The sequence below is a fragment of the Rhinolophus sinicus genome, linkage group LG02, assembly GCF_036562045.2.
Source record: "Rhinolophus sinicus isolate RSC01 linkage group LG02, ASM3656204v1, whole genome shotgun sequence".
Taxonomy (NCBI): Eukaryota; Metazoa; Chordata; class Mammalia; order Chiroptera; family Rhinolophidae; genus Rhinolophus; species Rhinolophus sinicus.
Window position 1 is genome coordinate 109,480,323 of NC_133752.1, and position 17,820 is coordinate 109,498,142.

General features: G+C 48.2%; 1 protein-coding gene across 23 annotated transcripts in view; it reads left to right on the forward strand.

The window, feature by feature from the left end:
• MICAL3 (microtubule associated monooxygenase, calponin and LIM domain containing 3) overlaps positions 1-17,820 on the forward strand; it is a 225,113-nt gene that overhangs the window by 33,109 nt on the left and 174,184 nt on the right. The window contains exon 2 of one of the 23 annotated variants that reach the window (XM_074325094.1): positions 14,550-14,709. The exons of 21 other annotated variants lie outside the window; for them this stretch is intronic. The gene's annotated coding sequence lies outside the window, so the exon portion shown is untranslated. The remainder of the gene's footprint in view (positions 1-14,549; positions 14,710-17,820) is intronic. One more of the 23 variants, XM_074325095.1, reaches the window with a different exon arrangement.

Genomic DNA, 17,820 nt, shown 5'->3' on the forward strand with positions numbered 1-17,820 from the left:
ACTTTGTTGTAGCTTTTAGAAACTTAAAGTCCTGTGAAAGCAGAGACCTAGGTATGTTGGCTCCTTATACCATTTATGCACCGTGTCGCTGGTGGAAACAACCATATGCTGATGACTGCTGAATACATTGATGGGGCCAGACTTCTGCGAATAGCTGGCCACAGATGCATTGAGGTTGCATTTAAGCACAAGCCAGGGAAATGGAGCAGTGTTGTTTCCCATTGTAATTTAAACTCCCTTGTGTTATCTAATGAGATTTTCAGCTCTACTTACTCTGGTATAAGGCATGGAATTTAATAACGAGAAGTGCATCTGGGTTATGTAGATAAGTTACCGGAATGAAAAACTTAAAACTATCTCCTATGCTGATCCCTACAAAATATTTTAGCAGTCCACCCTCTCCCTCTATTGTTCAGACAAGCCTAAAAAGAAGTAAAACATTTTACTTACATGGTAATGTTTTGTTCTGAGCTACCTGACACCTGTAGTAGTCAGTCCCGCTTCCCGGCAGTGCAGGAGCACGCTCAGCTGTGCAGCAAGGGCTCTCTCTCGTCCAGGGTCACGTTCCCGCGGGCAGGTGGCAGTGCCGGTTCTTTGGGGGACATACTTTCGATTACTTGCAGATGTGTTATTTCAGAGCCTCATTTGTTCTGTATCCCATCTAACTCTATCAGATATCACTATTTCTAAATTGGGGTAAATGAATGTTTGGGTTTTTTTCTTTGCATAGTAGAGCACAGCAATAAAAATGTGTGAGGAACCTTGGTCAGGAAAGGCGAAGAAGATGAGAAGTTCTTTTTTTCCAGATGCAAGGAAGTTGTGGGAATTTGTTAAATAGGAAGTGAATCAAGTAGGGTATAAGACAGTTACAAAATTCCCAGGCTTGTTCATTGCATGATACTCATGAGGCATCACAATGCTTGCATGACTTTTTAGCAAGGGTAATTTTGAGATGAAACTTGGCCCTGTATTCCCATTTTGGATGGAGTTGCCTGTGATCAGGTGGATGCCAGTGGGTGTTGGCATCTGGTATCTCTCTTCTGCAGAACTCAGAACTATTCAATGTGCTTTTATGAATACAAGTTGACTGGAGGCTGACAGTTCTTACAAAGAAGTCAGTCCACTCTTGGAATGTTTTTGGAACCTGTGACGCTTTGGTTTCTTTGTGTTATTCTTGATGGGGACAGATTTTCATCCTTTGAAGGTGGATGTCATGTGGTTAAGTGTGGCGGCCATAACGTCAGACTGCCTGGGTTCAGGCACCTTCTGCCACTTAAAACTATGTGACTGTGGGTACATCACTGAATTTCTGTTTCTTCTGTAAAATGTAGATAATAATACCTATCTCGTAGGATTGTTGTGAGGATTAAATAAATTCTTGTGTGAAGGTCAAAGAACAGCATGCAGGATACTGCGCATCACGTAGCCAACACACTAACGTTAGCTGCTGTTGTTATTTTTGTTGTTACTGTGAAACAACCAAAACACTAATTTCCACTCAGCTCTTGTAAATGAAGTGGGTGATCCAACTGGGTAGCAGTATTTTTAGTAAAGCATAAAGTGTGGAAAGAAAGAGCAATACTAATAATTGCCACTATTGAGCACCTCCTGTGGTTAGGCCCTGCAGTGTAGGCTCTTCTGTATGTTGCCCATTTAGTTCTCCTAACAGGCAGGCCGGCTTGAGGGCCGTGCTCAGGGTCAGGCAGCTGTCCTGAAAGCTGTTCAGTCACATACCGCTCAGGAGCTGCGCTTTCTCTTGACCGCCTTTCTGCTTTTCCTATCTGTGCTCACTGTGGGAGCCAAAGTGGCAGCAAAGTCATTCTTTGCCCTGAGCCTGTTGTTTCAGCTGCTCATAGAATCCATAGCCTGAAGGGAACTAGGATTTCCAGGGCATAAACCTTTTTCTGGGTGAGTGTTTTCTGTTGTGATGATTGAACAGTGACGAGGAAGTTGAGTCTTTTAAAAAGGCCTGCGATCACCTGTTTCTGTGCCAGGCCCATTGGTGTCTCTTCTACCACTAGGCTGATAGATACGCACAGCCTTAACTGCCACCCAGGCTGGAGGACGAAGGTGGAGGGCCTCATGCCCCTTACTCACTATCACAATACAGGCTGCCCACAGTGGGTCAGGGTCTGTGTGGCCTGCCTGTGTCCTGGTCTCTTTGGGAAGGAACATGTGCTCAGTTACGTATTCTCTAGAAACACGTCCCTGATCAGATAATATGATCTGCAGAAATCTCCTCGCATTCTGTGAGTTGTCTTTCCACTTCTGGTGGTGTCCTTTGAAGCCCAGCATTCCCTTGCCCCTGACCCGCCTGCTCCCCCTGCCCTGTCCTGTCTCCCACAAGAGTTGGAAGACCAGCAGATGTCAGGGAAGCGGCCGGTAGCAACCCCTGCCCCACATGACACATGTCCCTTCTCCCTCTTAAGGTAATGTAGCCCACAGAGGAGGTAAGATGAAAAACCCATAGCTCAGTAGTCATGGAGTCAGGGTAAAGCTCTGCCTGAAAGACTTGAGACCTCAGAGAATGGCTGAGGCCCAGCCAGTGAGCTTGATGTGCACAGCCCAGGTGAGCTCTGAGCAGGCGTGGGCTGCCTCATGCCACAGGGCAGCAGGTATGTGCTGCTGGCCTGAGTCTGGTCACGGTAGGCTGCTTTGGGTCTGCAGTGCCAAAGACTACATGTGCTGACGGGTCAGGTTACAGTTGCTGTGAGAACTGTGACCTTTGAATTTCCTGGCTTTTGCATGGAATTTCAGTTGCATAATACTACAACAACTTGGATTTTTTTCCCCCTTCTCGCTCTCCTTCTTGGCATTTATTTTATTATTATTATTTGTTTATCCCAGTGAATGAGAGCCATAGCTCTCTGCCTGCCCTTCTCTTCTTGGGGCAAACAGCCTCACTCCTTTTCTTTCCTCTGCTCCCCCAGAGTACCAGGCAGGAGACCACTTGGGGCCCTGGCCAGTGGCGGTCTTGTGCTTGTCTCCAGGCAAGGCCCCCAGTTTGGGTGAGCCTGCCCTGAGCGGCCTCTGGGACGGACAACCGTGTGTTCCAACTGTTGTCTCGCACTCACTTCTCCCCGAGGGACCTTGCCCGTTTCCAGTCGCACTTGTGTCTGCACTGCACTGTGTGCCGGGAGCGGCCCCCCAGGGCTGCTTAGTTAAGTTCTCCACAGACTTCAGCTTCCAGCTGGAGCCCCACCCTCTCCGGGAACCTGTTTCAGCCTAACATTACTCCCCTTCCAGTGAACTATATGTGACTCGGACATTTCCTTAGGATATTTTTCTTGTTCTCTCAACAACATTTGTCATTTGGGGTAGTGGGATGGTCTGGTTTCTTTTTTTTTCAACAAACAAGATTGTGAGATTCTCGAGGGCCATGGTTTGAAGTCATTGCATTGCTTGTTAAGTGGTCACTGGTTTCTACTGGATTTGCTGAATTAAGCATGTATTTTCTTGGTGTCAGCTATGAGGAAGGCATCATTTGGGAGCTGGGAAGATCGCAGAAAGAACAAGGTCCTTAAATGTAGAGTCCTTAAGATGCCTCTCCTGGCCTGGCCTCCTCCTCTTCCTCTCCCAGTGGACTCCAAACCCACTGGCCTTGATGGAGGCCCAAGTCAGTTGTCACTTGACCGGCCTGTGCACACGGACCCCTCTTCCCCTGGAGAGAGCACCTGCCTTTCCTTCACCGCCAGCCTCAGGCCCGTCACTTCATTCTCATGGCCGTTCCTGACCAGCTCGGCTAGGGAGGCCCCTTCTGTTGTTTTCTCTTACATTCTGCTCTTTGCTTGCACAGGCCTTTCCACAATCAATAAGTATGGACTTATTTGTCTGTCTGTGTACTGACATTTTTATACTGATGATTATGTGTCCCCTGTTGTATTTCCATTTCTGGACATAGGAGACACAGCACTTGCGCTCAGACCCAACAGGACGCCTGGTATTTCATAAACATTAAATGTTGGGGTGCTTTTGTAGAAACGTATGTACTTTAAGGGACAGGAAAGAAGCCTAAAATGACTACCGATTTATCCTGTAGTTCCACTGCTTTGGCTGTTGGCAGTGGACAGTGCTATGGAACCACCGGCATTCCAAGCTTAACATAAAAATGAGAACTTCTTTGAATACAGGTGCTTTTTTTCTTTCCTTCTTCTCATTTCCCTCCCTCTTGATTCCTTTTTTGGCTTGTCTGGTTTAAGGCAACTTGAGCTCTTGATCTGTGCTGCATTGTGAGAAGGGTGAGGCAGCTCTGTTCTCTTCTGTGGAATTCTAGGCACTTATTTTGGGACCTTTGGGATGCTCACTTTTTCCTGAACTCTCAGAATCAGTTTTGAGAAGCAACTTCTGCTCCCCAGAACAGCTAGAAGAAGCAGAGCTTTTAGTTTTGTGTCTGCTGACTGTGCCAGGGGAATTGGTACGGCATGTGTGTTTTTCCTGATCTCTTAAAGTGGACTTGATATCTCAGCTTCCCATGTACTTGATACTGTCTGTGAGTCGCCTGTGAAAATGTTTAAATAAAGAACCTGAAGCAATGTCTCCGAAACACTTCCAGCTGTTCGGGGTTGAGAGGTGCTCTGTCAACTCAGGGTAATTATTAATCTGACTTTCCTTTGGTCCACATGTCCGCCCTGGGTAGGGTACCCCTTTGGCTGCTGCCCAGGCTGCCAGGGTTCCCATACGGAAAGTAACTGGACCATGCCACCCGCCAGCCCCCTCCTGGCACAGGAGCACAGACTGAAGGTAAACACAATCTCTAGGCGACTGTGGGGACAGAGCCCCAGAGAGTGGTTTACAGGCTCTCGGCCTCACGTGGAGGGGTGCTGGCTCGGGTGGTGGATGGCCGTCGGCTGTGGCCAGTTAGCCGATTGGCCGCCGGTGTAGCTGCTGTGGCTACGAAGGATTGCCGAGGAGCCGAGCAGAGCCGAAGAGAGCGCAAGAGGAGAGCCGAGGAGAGCGGAACAGAGGAGAGAAAGGAGGAGAGTCGTCGGTCGGTCGGTTGGCGGAAAGGCGGACGGCAGGTCATGCGTCCCGTGGGCCCAGCCTCCAGTGAGACCATAGTGGTATGACTCCCCTACCTATGGCTCCGTGGGTGTTCCTTTTCGGCCTCACCATATCCTGCGTTCTTATGTGGGGAGCGGGACCAGAGACCCCGCAGGCCGCCCTGCATGACAAATGGCGCAGCGAGCAGGGTCTCCTGCACAACAGCGACTGTCGTTCCTGTGAGGGGTGGCGGGCCTCCGGCGAGCGGGCCGACACAGTTGGCTTCCTCTGCGTGTCTCTTGCGTCTGCTGCCTGCAGTCCTGCATGGCATTTTCAGGTGCCTTGGACACCCACTTTTTTCAGCCTGGGCAGAAGGGGTTCTCCTTTATTAGCCCCCACTCGTGTTGTTGAATACGAGTTGGGAGTGGATGCCAAGTTCCAAATCTGTCTTTCAGTCCGCCCCTGTGAGCAGTTAACCAGCCCCACGTGGAACCCATAGGCCGAGGGTCTCCATTCGCCGCCCACTGGTGGTGGTGTCCCTTGGCAGTGACATAGAGAAGCCTCTGCAGTCAGTGCTGTGTTCTTTGTAGTACAGTGGCGAATGTCTTATTTGTGTTTCAGCTTTAGTTTTCACCTCTTAAAAAGCATCAGATTTCAGGGGTGGCTGGTTAGAACCTTGGGGCTAAAAACACCAAGGTTGCCAGTTCGATCCCCACGTGGGCTGGTCCCGCCTTAAAAAAAAAAAGCAAAGGAGCATCAGATTTCAACAGTAGTATTATATATATACATGTTTAAAAACAAATTCAGAAGCAGAACTTGATAATTTTTCCCTCACTGCCTCTTCTGATTCCTTTCTCCCTCCTAAGACCTATTCCCTAATTCCTGCCTGTAATATTCCTGGAATACAGTAGGTGCTTTAATAGTCCTTACATTAGGTTTCTGACTCACAGCGGGGGTGGTGGGAAGAGGTTCCAAGTCCAACTTTCTAAGCCATATAATTTATCAGGATTTACAAAAATGTAGGAAAATGCTTTATTTATTGTATCTTCCTTCTTCCTTTTTATCTTGTGCTCTGGGTTAGCACCCCAAACCACTTTGGGGCAGTGCTTCCCAAACTGTGTCCCATGGACTGTTCAAAGAGTTCTGGAGAAAATTAAAACATGTTCTTAATAAAAGGATTGAATTTTACTAATTTTTTTGGTAAGGGGGAGGATTTGTTTATAAAGCTTTTAAAAACTTTGATTATTTTCTGCAATAGTTAATTTATCCATGAAACCTTTTGATTTGTGACTAATAAAATACAAATTTATCTAAACTGTTATTGAATTCATTGTTTGAATCACTAGGCATTTTTTATTTGTTGTCCCGTGCTAATCTGAGTACATCTGTTACCTCTTGAGCTCGTTTAGTATTCTTTTCGTAAATTTTAATTTAAAACTGTTTGTGGTCAAGTGTATTTTGAGGAATACTAGACAAGCATGGAACCAGTCTGACCTTTAAGACCTCACTTAATGTGAGGTTCTTGGAAACTGTGACTTCAAGTGAAACAACATGTAATGAAACCAATTTTACCGTAGGCTAAATGATATAAATAAGGGTTAAGTTCCTATGGCATATTTCTGGTCACAAAAACATCACCAAACTTCTAAATAAAGACTCAAAACACTTCTAATATTAAACATTGAAATAAATGTGAGCTACACATAACATCTAAGAAAGATTAATAATGAGAATTATGAGGTATGATCAAATATTACGGTGAATGTTTAAATAAAAAAATGTATTAACAGTAAAAGATATACTGCCATTAATCTCCCTCAAAATACCCACCTTGCTTTGAACACACTTATCCCATTGTTCTTGCCATTTTCTGAAGCAGTTCTGGACGTCCTCTTTTGCGAGTGTCTTTAGTTGCACTGTTGTGGCTGCCTCCATGTCCTGAATCATGTTGACTTTGGGGAAGAGACAGAGGTCACACGGTGCCAGATCCGATGAATAAGGTGGATGAGGACACACCACAATGTTTTGATTTGACAGAAATTGCCATATACCAGAAGCAATGTGTGACACAGAGCGTTGTCGTGATGGAGGGTGGTTTACAGCACACTGGAAAGTACTCCTGAGTTATCTGCTGTGTTGGACACTGTCCTGTGCACTTCAGAGTGGTTATTTATTTTGAGCCTCACCTCACAATCATTATGTGCTCTGAGGTAAATGGTATTAGGTTTCTGACTCATAGCAGGCACAGAGAGGCGTGGGAGGCCGTGACTAACCCCGGGTCTGAGAAGTGTGGACCCAGGTCCAAGTGTGGATCTGTGGAGCCCTGGAGCCTGTGCTCTTTCCACAGTAGCTCCTGGCGTCTGTCCTCATCTTTTGAGAAGCTGTGTCCCTTCAGAATTGCAGGTGTAAGCTTGTGCCAAGGTCACCACGCCTTCCGCCTCTTACCCAGCGTCCCCGCAGATCCAGGCTTCAGTGCCGTGGCTTGCTCCTGTGTCCCCTTCGCTCATGCTGATGCTTGTGGTTCCCGTTGCCTCTGCCCATCACCATCCTACCCTTTCTTCAGGACCTCCTCAAAGCCACCTTTTCTTTGAAACTTGCCTGGATCTGTTTACCAATTTTTACAAGCATTGTGTTTCCTTAGAATAGTTAAATGTGTGTTGAACTGAATCTTTTAGAAGTTTGTCACCTAATCTCTTCCTCGCTTCTGAACTCCTGCTGTCAGAAGTTCAGTGGAGGCCAGAGACCTGGATCTGACCTCTGGCCCTGTAGCTTACTAGCTGTACAGAGTATCTAACCTTTCTTCATTCTCTCCCCGCCACCTGTCACCCGACGTGTAACTTGCGGCCAGTCGTGACAACTCGTAGGGTTTTTCAGGATTAAGATGCTAACAGATATAAGTACAGAGGTGGTGGTTCTAGACTTTCTGGGATCAAGTGCCAGCTATGTCACTTACTGTGTGACTTTGGGCAACTTACTTAACCTCTTTGTGACTTTTTTTTCTTACCTGTGGAATCAAGCTGATAGTGTAATTGTACCTATCTCACAATGAGAATTAAATGAGGAAGGATGGGTGGATGGATAAATAGATAGAGCACTCTTTCAAGCAATGTTTATCACATGGTGATGTGATTAATAAATTACAGAGCTATTATTAGTGGTATTGTTATCACCATCCTCACAATAGTTGGTATGGAATAGGTGCTTTCTTAACGTGGGAGACGAAAGAATAAAGCCTTCCAAATACATGGTAGGAACTGCCTCCATCACTGTGGAAAGGAAGTGCTTTCAGTGCTTGTCTCAGCCTGGAAATCACCGATTTCATGACCTTTTTGAGATTCCAAAATCCTTGAAAAAGTCAGTCATTGTTTTCTGATGCAGAAGGACTCTTGCAGTCACAACTTTTCTTAGGCACAGAAATATTTCCCTTCTTTTTTAAATGAAAAGGGAGAGGGAAGGAAAAGAGAGGAGTGCCTGTTTTCTCTCTCTGAGGACTTCCTGGGCGGGGCGCCACCTGCCTGTTGGGCAAAGCCAGCCCCACTGACCCACCCTGGGACTGATGGTGCTGAGTGAGCCCCCGCAGGGAGCTCTGGGCCTGCTCTGTGCCCCATAACTGTTCAGGAATGTTTCCCTTCTTCCCCTGATCCCAGGCCTGGCCAGCCGCACTCAGCAGCCAAGGCCAGTGCCTTCTGGCTGCTGCCTCTGAGAGCCCCCAGCCCCTTGTTCTTACATCGGAAGTTGTGTCTGAGTCTCGAATTTATCTGTGTGGAGCAATTCTCTCCCCACCCTCCCTTTTTTTTAAAAAAAAACAAAACAAAACTCAATCGTTGGACCTTGTCCTTTGCAAATGAAGTGAGAGTGGCTTTCTGAGGACTGGCTCATACCAGAAACCAGCTGCTTTTAAATTGCTGCAGATCTTTTTTTTTTTTTAAGATTTTATTGGGGAAGGGGAACAGGACTTTATTGGGGAACAGTCTGTACTTCCAGAACTTTTTTTTCCAAGTCAAGTTGTTGTCCTTTCAATCTTAGCTGTGGAGGGTGCCGTTCAGCTTCAAGTTATTGTCCTTTCAATCTTAGTTGTGGAGGGCGCAGCTCAGCTCCAGGTCCAGTTGCCGTCGCTAGTTGTAGGGGGCGCTGCCCACCATCCCTTGCGGGAGTCGAGGAATAGAACCGGCAACCTTGTGGTTGAGAGCCCACTGGCCCATGTGGGAATCGAACCAGCAGCCTTTGGAGTTAGGAGCATGGAGCTCCAACCACCTGAGCCACCGGGCCGGCCCCGCTGCAGATCTTTTAAGGGACAGTTTATTTGTGGACCAAACTCCCTGCCCACAGAGCCTTGTTGTCTGTAGGATTCTACTGTCACTGATAGGCTGAGGTGGGTGACACCTGGCAGAGGTGCATGTGTTTGGTTTTAGATGTTAATGTCCCAGAGGGTCAAAGTCTCATGGAGCTGGCCCCGTTGGCCCCAGCCCCCCATGATTGGTAGTGTATGTGGGCATGTGCTGTGTGTAGAGATGGTGAACAAAACCCAAATGCACACATGAGCCATGCGGGCAGCTGATCACACAGAAGAACAGCCTCGTCATCTGGGGACATCTGGCATTGGCAGTGGGTCCTACAGGGAGAGTGTTCTTGGTTAGTCGTTACTTTGTAAATGGCCGAAAGACTGGGCTGTGCGTACTTGGCCTCAACCATGCAAGATGAAAATGCAGTCAGAAGGGTGTGATGGCGGCAGCCTGCTGGAGGGAGGGCTGGGTGCTGAAGAACACTGTCACCGGATGGGAGCAGCAGGCTGGCCTTCCTCCAGCTTGCTCTTGGATTTTGCACTGCAGCTGAGGAGGAGGGGCTGATTTTGGAGGGTTGGGGGTGATGACTGGCTCCTTTCTTCATTATTGTTAGAACACAGAATTCCAACTCCAGTAGTAGCACCATGTTGAATACTCCATTTATAATGTCCTGTAGATTAGGGTTGGAAAGCAAACAGTCCTCCGTCTGCCTTTGGGAAAGACTTAGAAGAAAGTCTCTCTTTTAGTACCTTTGTTGGTATTGGCATTGCATTTAAAAATCTGTGAGGGGCTCAGATTTTGTCCTGTATTAATGCAATAAGGGTGGGGACCATGTCCCTAAATATGTCCCTCGGACCCCGTGCGTGTCTGACCTCGTTGCCCATTGGGTGAAGAGGATGCTTGTCTAAAGGCAGGAGCATCTTACCATGGAAGATTGATACCCAGTCTGTGGCATCTTGTGGGTGTGGGTTAGGATGGGACATGGCTGCCTCAGAGCACATGGCCATGTCTGCAGTGGAGCCTGACTTGCCAGGTTTGTGGTGACGCCTGAGGCTTGTGGGGCACTTTGAGGGTGCAGGGGGCGCAGGTGAATGAAGTCTTCCTCACTGCCAAGGGTGTCTCGGGCACTCTCCAGGCCTCAGCCCGTCCCCATTGCTCGGCCATGGCAGGGTAAGGAACGGGGAAGTGTGCCCAGCCACATGTTCACTAACTGCCTTACTGCTCAGGAGATAGTTAGGAATTTTCAGATCTTCCCCCATATTTATGTAAAACAGGGGAGCAAAGTAATTGCCATGAAAGAACGGAGATGACTCATTTCACCTCATGCATATGTGTCCCTAACAGCCTTCCTTTAAATATTGTGTGGCTAGGAAAGCTGTGCATAAAGTCAAACAACTGATTAGAGTATGGAAGTGTTTGTCAGCCTTCCTACCCCTGAACAGGATGCAGGTAATGAATAAAGTCAACTTTTGGTTTGTATCCCCTCTGTATCCAATCTGCTTCCTTCTTCAAAAACTCTTTGGATATTGCTTATCCCCACACCTAACACCACACCTGCCAAACTTGCTGCTCAGTGTTTGTTATATGACCTTCCCTTTGAACTTCCCATTCCCAATGCCACAGCTCTGGTCTGGCTCGCCTGCTCTCATGTCCAGGGATTGTCCAGGCCGGGCCGTCTGCTGCGGCCAGGCCTTCTGCTCTGGAGGCTGGGCTGCCACACCCAGGTCCCCGGGTCCGCTCTCCTGCCTGGCTTTGAAAGCCCACAGGCACTGCCTGCCGCCTGGCTGCACTTCCCACCCTCCCCCCAGCCCCTTGCATGCTCTGCAGTCTTGCTCTAGCCTTCTCGGGGCCTTCTCTGTACCCCAAGGTCCTCTCTCCCCTCCTGTCACATCCTAAGTGTCCTTACCCTGGCATCCTGCCATCTAGTCTAGGATACTTCACTTGTTTGCTTTAGTACAGCCTGTGTTAATTTTGTCCTGATTGGATGGGAAGCTTCTTGAGGGTGGCCTGTCATTTTCTGTGCGTTTCTTTCAGCAGTCATACACTGGTCACAACCCTTGCTTGACAAACTGACCACTCTTATATAGTCATTGGCTTAGAATATATTCAGTAAGAAGCACTTTCCTACCCTTGCCCCATTTTGAATTATTTTTTCTGTAGGTCTTATTGTCTGTCTCAGGCTAAATGTTCAGGACATAGGTTATATGGATTTGGCTAGAAAGAGAAACCCAAACAGTATGTGTATGTTTTTTAATTTCTAATTTTTTATTAGTTTCAGGCGTACAAAATAACGTACTAGTTAGACATTTACATCCCTCACAAAGTGATAACCTCCCCTCCCCCAACCAAACAGTATGTTTTTAGAGCTGAATCTCAGGAATGCAAAGGCCCCTTCTGCTCTGTGGAAGGGGAGGTGGTAGAGGAGAGAAGCATCTGTGCATGGGTGTGGCATGGTGGCGGCTCGGAGGCCTTCGTCTGAGCAGGAGCTGCTCTAGAATGGCTGAGGGTGGGCATAGCCTGGGTGGGTATGGGTGTGGGTGCAGGCCCTCCAGCTTCTCTAGCCACCCTCCTGCCATGTTGGAGATACTATTGCCTCTTCAAGCACAGAGTGTGGGAGGAAACTCTGGGAGGTGGTTATGTGCTGAGCGTGGGCCGTTGCATTATCAGGAGGCCTGCTGAGGACTGATAGGAGGTCCAGGAGCAGGTCCTGTGGGGGTGAAACCATGTGCCCACTCACCAGGGGGCGGGGTCGTGGGCTGAGAGTATGGAAGCAAAGTGGGGTCAGGGGCTGGGACTGGAGATAGAGGCTGTGGCGGTCAGATCGTGAGTGTGGGTGCGGAGCTCTGGCGGGTGGCATCTTCCCCGGGGCTGACACTCCTAAACACATGGCGAGAACGGCGCTGGGCTTGTTGTCTCTCTCCCTCTGTCTCTAGTAGGACCCAACAGGAAGGAGCTTGGTGCGTTTACTCTTTTATTAGTTTGTTCTTCATTTCTCTTCCAGTTCCTCAAGTCAGAAATGTTGGGATTATCCTCCCTGACTCTCACGCTTCATATTTTACTCATTAGCAAGTCCTGTGAACTCCTCCTCCATATTTTGATCCAGAATCTGACCACAAGATACATGGATACTTCTCTAGGCCATGCGATTGTCATCCATCCCCTGGATTTTTGCAGTGACCTCCAAACCAGTTTCCCTGTGTCCCCCCCCCCATGTACCCCTAGATGTATTGTCAACATAGAAGCCAGAGTGATGCTATCAAACCTGGGTTGTAGTCTTGTTTTGTCGTTCTTGCTTGTTCAGACTTCTGCAGTGGTTTCCCACTGTCCCCACCACACCCCGAGAAAAGCCAGCACCCTTGCAGTGGCCTGCAGGATTCTGCAGAAAGTGGTGGTTCTTCTGATGTCACTGACCCATCTCCAGTTTTGCACATGCTGTCCTCTTGCCTCAAAGACCCTCTCCAGGTGACCCCACGGCTGGCTCCCTTCTTCACTGTGTTTTCCCTTTCTTCCAGGCTTCCCAAACCACCCTAGTTGGCGTCCATGCCTCCTCCCAGCCCGCCCCCTTCCACACTGTTTTCCTTCATAGCGTGTTTCCTTCTAGTGTCTTAGGATTCACTTGTGTGTTGTCTGTCTACGCCACTGGAATGGAGCTCTATGAGGACAGGAAGTTTTTTCGCTTTGTCCACTCTTCTGTCCCCAGTGCCTGCACATGGGGGGTGGACAGTAAATATCTGTTGGCGTCATTCATGATTCTGCATCCAGTATGTACTAGGGCCCGGGCTCTGGAGCCCAGGCATGTACACGTAACACAGGAGTAAGACACGGATTCCTGCCCCTCATGGAGGTCACTGCCAGGGAGCAGCCACTAGTCAAGTCCCGACAGTGTAGTGGGAGCAGCTAAGGGACATGAATAAACTTCCGTGGAGATCCAGGGGACTAACCTTGCTGGGGGGGGCGGGGGGGGCGGGGGGCTGGGAGCCAGCAGGGGCTGCTCAGCCTCGCAGGTGAGGATGACTTCCCTACTCTGCTCTGTCGTGCTCTGCGTCTTCTCTGCGCCTTGTCCCGTGAGGCTGGGAGAATTGTCAGCTTCCTTTCAGTAATCAGTCAGCAAATATGAAATGCTGTTCTGCATGCAAAGTACACTTCTAGGCACTGTAGTAAAACTGGATCTTGAAGGCAGGGAAGGCACCATGAGTTTTTCGTCTTCGTGCCCGATGAGCCTAAGTCCTTTAACCTTTCCTTATAAGGCCTGTCTCCCATCCAGTTAATCGTTTTTCCCCTGTACGCATTCCAGTTTTTCTCCCTTTATTTGTCTTTGTTTTTCTGTCCTAGAAGGAGTCTGTGCCTAGCAGGGGGAGTTTATTTCCTCAGCCTACCTAATACTTTACCAGCAAATGTGACCCTGCCCCTTCCATTTTGTCTGAATGGCAGGCAGTCACTGCAACTGCCCCCCCACCCTACCCCCCCACCCAGGCCAGCTGCGTTTCACAGCACACCTTCCATAAAAGGCCCGAGGGCCACCACCCAAGTCCCTCTTGTGGTCAGTTCTGGCCCAGCTAGCTACAGTCCACCTCACAGATGGACAGTTCAACTTGACCTGTTAAGGGCTATCTTTGGCTTTTGGAGTGGAGAAGCGTGCCTGCAGCAGCAGTAACAGGAGAAGAGGATGAGGAGATCTTTGGCTGGCAGGGGAGCCATCTCTGGAAGGAAGATAGGCCACACATCACCATCACCTGGGGACTGTTCATTCCTAGCCTCTGACTAGGTTCGGCACTTAAACTTGGGGGACATGGCACAGTTAGCAGTGGGTCCGAGGACCTACCGTGTTTCCGCAAAAATAAGACCGGGTCTTATATTAATTTTTCCTCCAAAAGACGCATTAGGGCTGATGTTCAGGGGATGTTCTCCTGAAAAATCATGCTAGGGCTTATTTTCCGGTGAGGTCTTTATTTTCGGGGAAACGGGGTAGTCGCCCTAGTGGGGGTGAGTCTTGGTTGGTGAGTTGATGGGCCTATTCAGAGATTGGCTGAGCCTTGGATGGTAGGGCTTCTGTGCAGGAGGGAGAGGATGAGGTAGCCCAGAAGTGTTAGAAACTGATTGTAACAGACTTACATTATTTGAAGGAAAACCTGTAGGTTTGTATTATCCAGGTTCACTTAAGAGACCAGTCATTCCACCTCACTGGATCTGTTATCCTGAGTTTCAGTTATGGGTAATGTGAAGTGTCTCGTTTCTTGGGGTGAATCTTCCTACTCCCTGGGAAACGCTCTGCTCTTTTTTTACTAGCAGAGCTGCTTACCACTGAAGAAACTCCAACCAGAGTTGCGTTCTGTGAGCAGGCACCAGTTGACTGGCTGCTGTGGTAAAGCCTGTCCCGCCCCAGGGAAGATTGTACACCAGTTACCTCCCTCAGCGCGTCCCTTAGTAAATAAAGGCTTCTGTTCAGGTGAGTGCATTGATTAGGATGGGTTTCATTTGGAATTTGCAAAATACGGCTGAAACACAAAAGAAGATTTTTCTGCTTTATGTAAAAGAAACCGCAGTGGGAAGCCCAGAGCCAGTATGGCCAGCTTCATGGTCATCAGGACTCTGGGTCCTTCTATCCAGAAAGACAGACATTTTAGCCTTGTTAGCTGAAGCATGTGGTCCACTCCATGGATTGACAGGTGAGAGTTAACTTGACCTAACTCCACTAGCCTGGCACATGGTTTCCATCCTTTAGGTTACCTCATGGTCAGATGTGGCTGCTGGAGCTCCTGCCCTCATATTTCTGTTTTCAGGGAAAACACAAAAGGGAGGAAATGGAGAGAAAGACAAAAAGTTGGTCTTCCATATGAGACAGCTCCTTGTAGGAGTCTTTCTGGAAGGCTCATACACTGCTGCTTGCATCTCACTAACCAGCGCTTAGTAAACGTGGTTGCAGCTAGCTTCAAGCGAGGCTGGGAATGTGGTCTTATGACCAAGCGCACTGCTGGCCCGAATGAAATGGGGGTTCTCTTATAAGAAGAGGTCTGCTGTAGGTGGTGAGTCAGCGTTCTGTGCTCTGGTTAGTGTGTCTGGCATAAATACTTCCTTCCTGCTTGCTAAGAATCCACCTCTTCCTGCCCTGTCTCCTGTGGACGTAAACACACAGTGATTCTTTCTCCACGTACTTTTTGGCTGTCCTTGCGTTTCTCCTTCGAGGTAAATAATAGTCCAGTTGAGGAGTCAGTTGGAAACCCAGTGGGTGAGAGAGTGCACGTCCTTCTGTGGGTGACTTCTCGGCAGCAGCAGTGGCAGGGCAGGCCTGGGCAAACTTGAGGGGGCAGGGCGGTCTCTGGGCTCTTTGCCCCCCCGCCCCCAGTCCTGTTTTGTTTAGAAATTGTGATCTCGGTGTGTGACCCTCTGAGCTTCATTGCTGGACCTCGGAGGAGTGGGCACTAGGTGAGAATGGGGCTCCCCTGAAATTGATAAATTAAGCCAGGGCTGACTTACGTATGGGAAGCTGATGAGTGTGTTTCTGTCCCCTCTGCAGCTTCTCTTCTGCAGTCGCATCTCCTGAGAGGTCAGGAACTACAGAGCACACACTCTCATGAGTCCCTCTTCCTGCTCATTTTCTCCCCTTTTGCACATATTCATTCACAAGCACCATTCAGTGGTCCAAGATTTGGGTTTATGACTAAAAATCTGAAATTCTTAAATTTTCTGGACCCTAATCCTTAGAAACCAGGATCCTATACACAGCTTAGTGAGTCAGTTGGGCATCTCTCAGATCTTTTCCAATTTGAATCCTCAGTAATTGTGATGTCAGCTTGGGGCTTTTCAGGCAGGAGATGTGTTTCTACCTCCCACTTCGGCTGGAGATTATCCAGGAAATTGTCACTGACACATTGAGATGCATAGCAAATGGAGCTGTCAAGAGAAATGTGCAGTTCATCTTAGAAAATGTTGTTGCCAGCAGCGACTCCAGAAAGTGTGAATTTGTAAGAATTAAGTTAGTGTGTTATGGGATGGTAGTGGTGGGAATAAATGTGTGAGTGTAAGAGATTGTCTTGGCTCTTAGATTTTCATTGGTTCTCAGCTGGAAGCCTTTCAGATGCTGTGGCTGCACGCAGCTTCTTCCAGTGCTGGGGCTGCCTTGGGTGAGCAGTCTCTGATAATTCCTCTGACCTGGTATTCACCTCGTCTCCTGACGGGCCAGAAGGAAGGTTCCCTGTACAGAGGGGGGTGGGAGGGCATGGATTTCACAGGAACAGGGTGGTAGGGTGTGAAGCAGACACGCCTGTGTTTCCATTAAGTTAGGGTTAGGGTGGAACAGGGCTGTACCTGCCACCCCCAGTCTGATCCTTCGAGTCTGTACGTTGCCTGCCTCTCTTTTTCTTCCCAAAACAGAATGGGGGTGGGGGTGGCGTTGAGGAATGAGATGGAGAAAGGGGATGATTATAGTTAATAGCCACCATTTATTATTTACTTTGTGCTAGGCATTCTAACATGGCTAAATATATTGTCAGTAATCCTTCACAAGAATCCTGTGATGTGGGTATTGAGTTTCAGAGAGGTTGAGTGAATTGATTAAAGTCACACAGCCAATAAGTAGCAAAACCAGGATTTGAATCTAATTCTGTTGGACTCAAAGCCTGTGTCCTTACCATATTAGATACCTGCTTCTCCCTCTTTATTTCATTTATTCAACAAGTGTTTGAATGCCCACTGTGTTCCAAGCACTGTTTTAGGTGCTGGAGATAATAGTAGTGAGCCAAAGAGATAAAAATCCTTACCTCCATGGAGCTTATATTATAGCAATGGGTAATGTCTACCTCCTTTCACGATCAGTTTACTGTATTAATCTTTTTAACCCCAAATATTACAGTTCTTGCCCAGAATATTTCTTTAGTGACTGTTCTTTTTCTCCAACACTAGAATGAGGGGTTTTTTGTGTGTTGGTTATTGGGCTACTGATCCCTAATGCACCTCCCATCTTCCCAGCTATCGTAACCGGTCATGGGAGAGCTAAGATGGGACACCTTAGGGGAGGCCTGTGCGCTGGGAGCTCACCCACACCTGGAGCTGGCCTCGCCTGTCACGTCAGTGCCCTCTCCCAGGCTTCCATGAGGTTGCTTTGGCACCCCCTCCTCCCCACTAGGTGGGCGAGAGTGAGGGTCAGGAAATCAGTGATAATGTCTGTCGTTTCTTGCTGTGAGTTGTCCTTAAGGTTGGTTTCAGAGAGGCTCTTGTGTTCAGTTTCTTATTTTTTCCCACTGCTTCAGGCCTTAGTGATGTAAGAGAAGGTTAGGTGAATGTTTTTGTCTGCCTTCAGATCAGATTTAGGTGCCTGGAATAGACAACTTTGATTCAAAGGAAAGAGGAGGGAAGACAGCAGGAGGCTGCTTTCCACTAAGAACAGTACACTAATGGGACTTAGAGTGACTGTATTCGTCCTGTGCTCACAAAGTCTGCTGAATGAAGGATTTCCAATCTGATGTTGTCATCAATTTCTTGATGTTAGGAGTGGAAGCCCCCATTGTCGTGTCGTCCTTGGTCGCCTTCTGTGTTCGGTGCGGTGGGAGGCACTTTACAT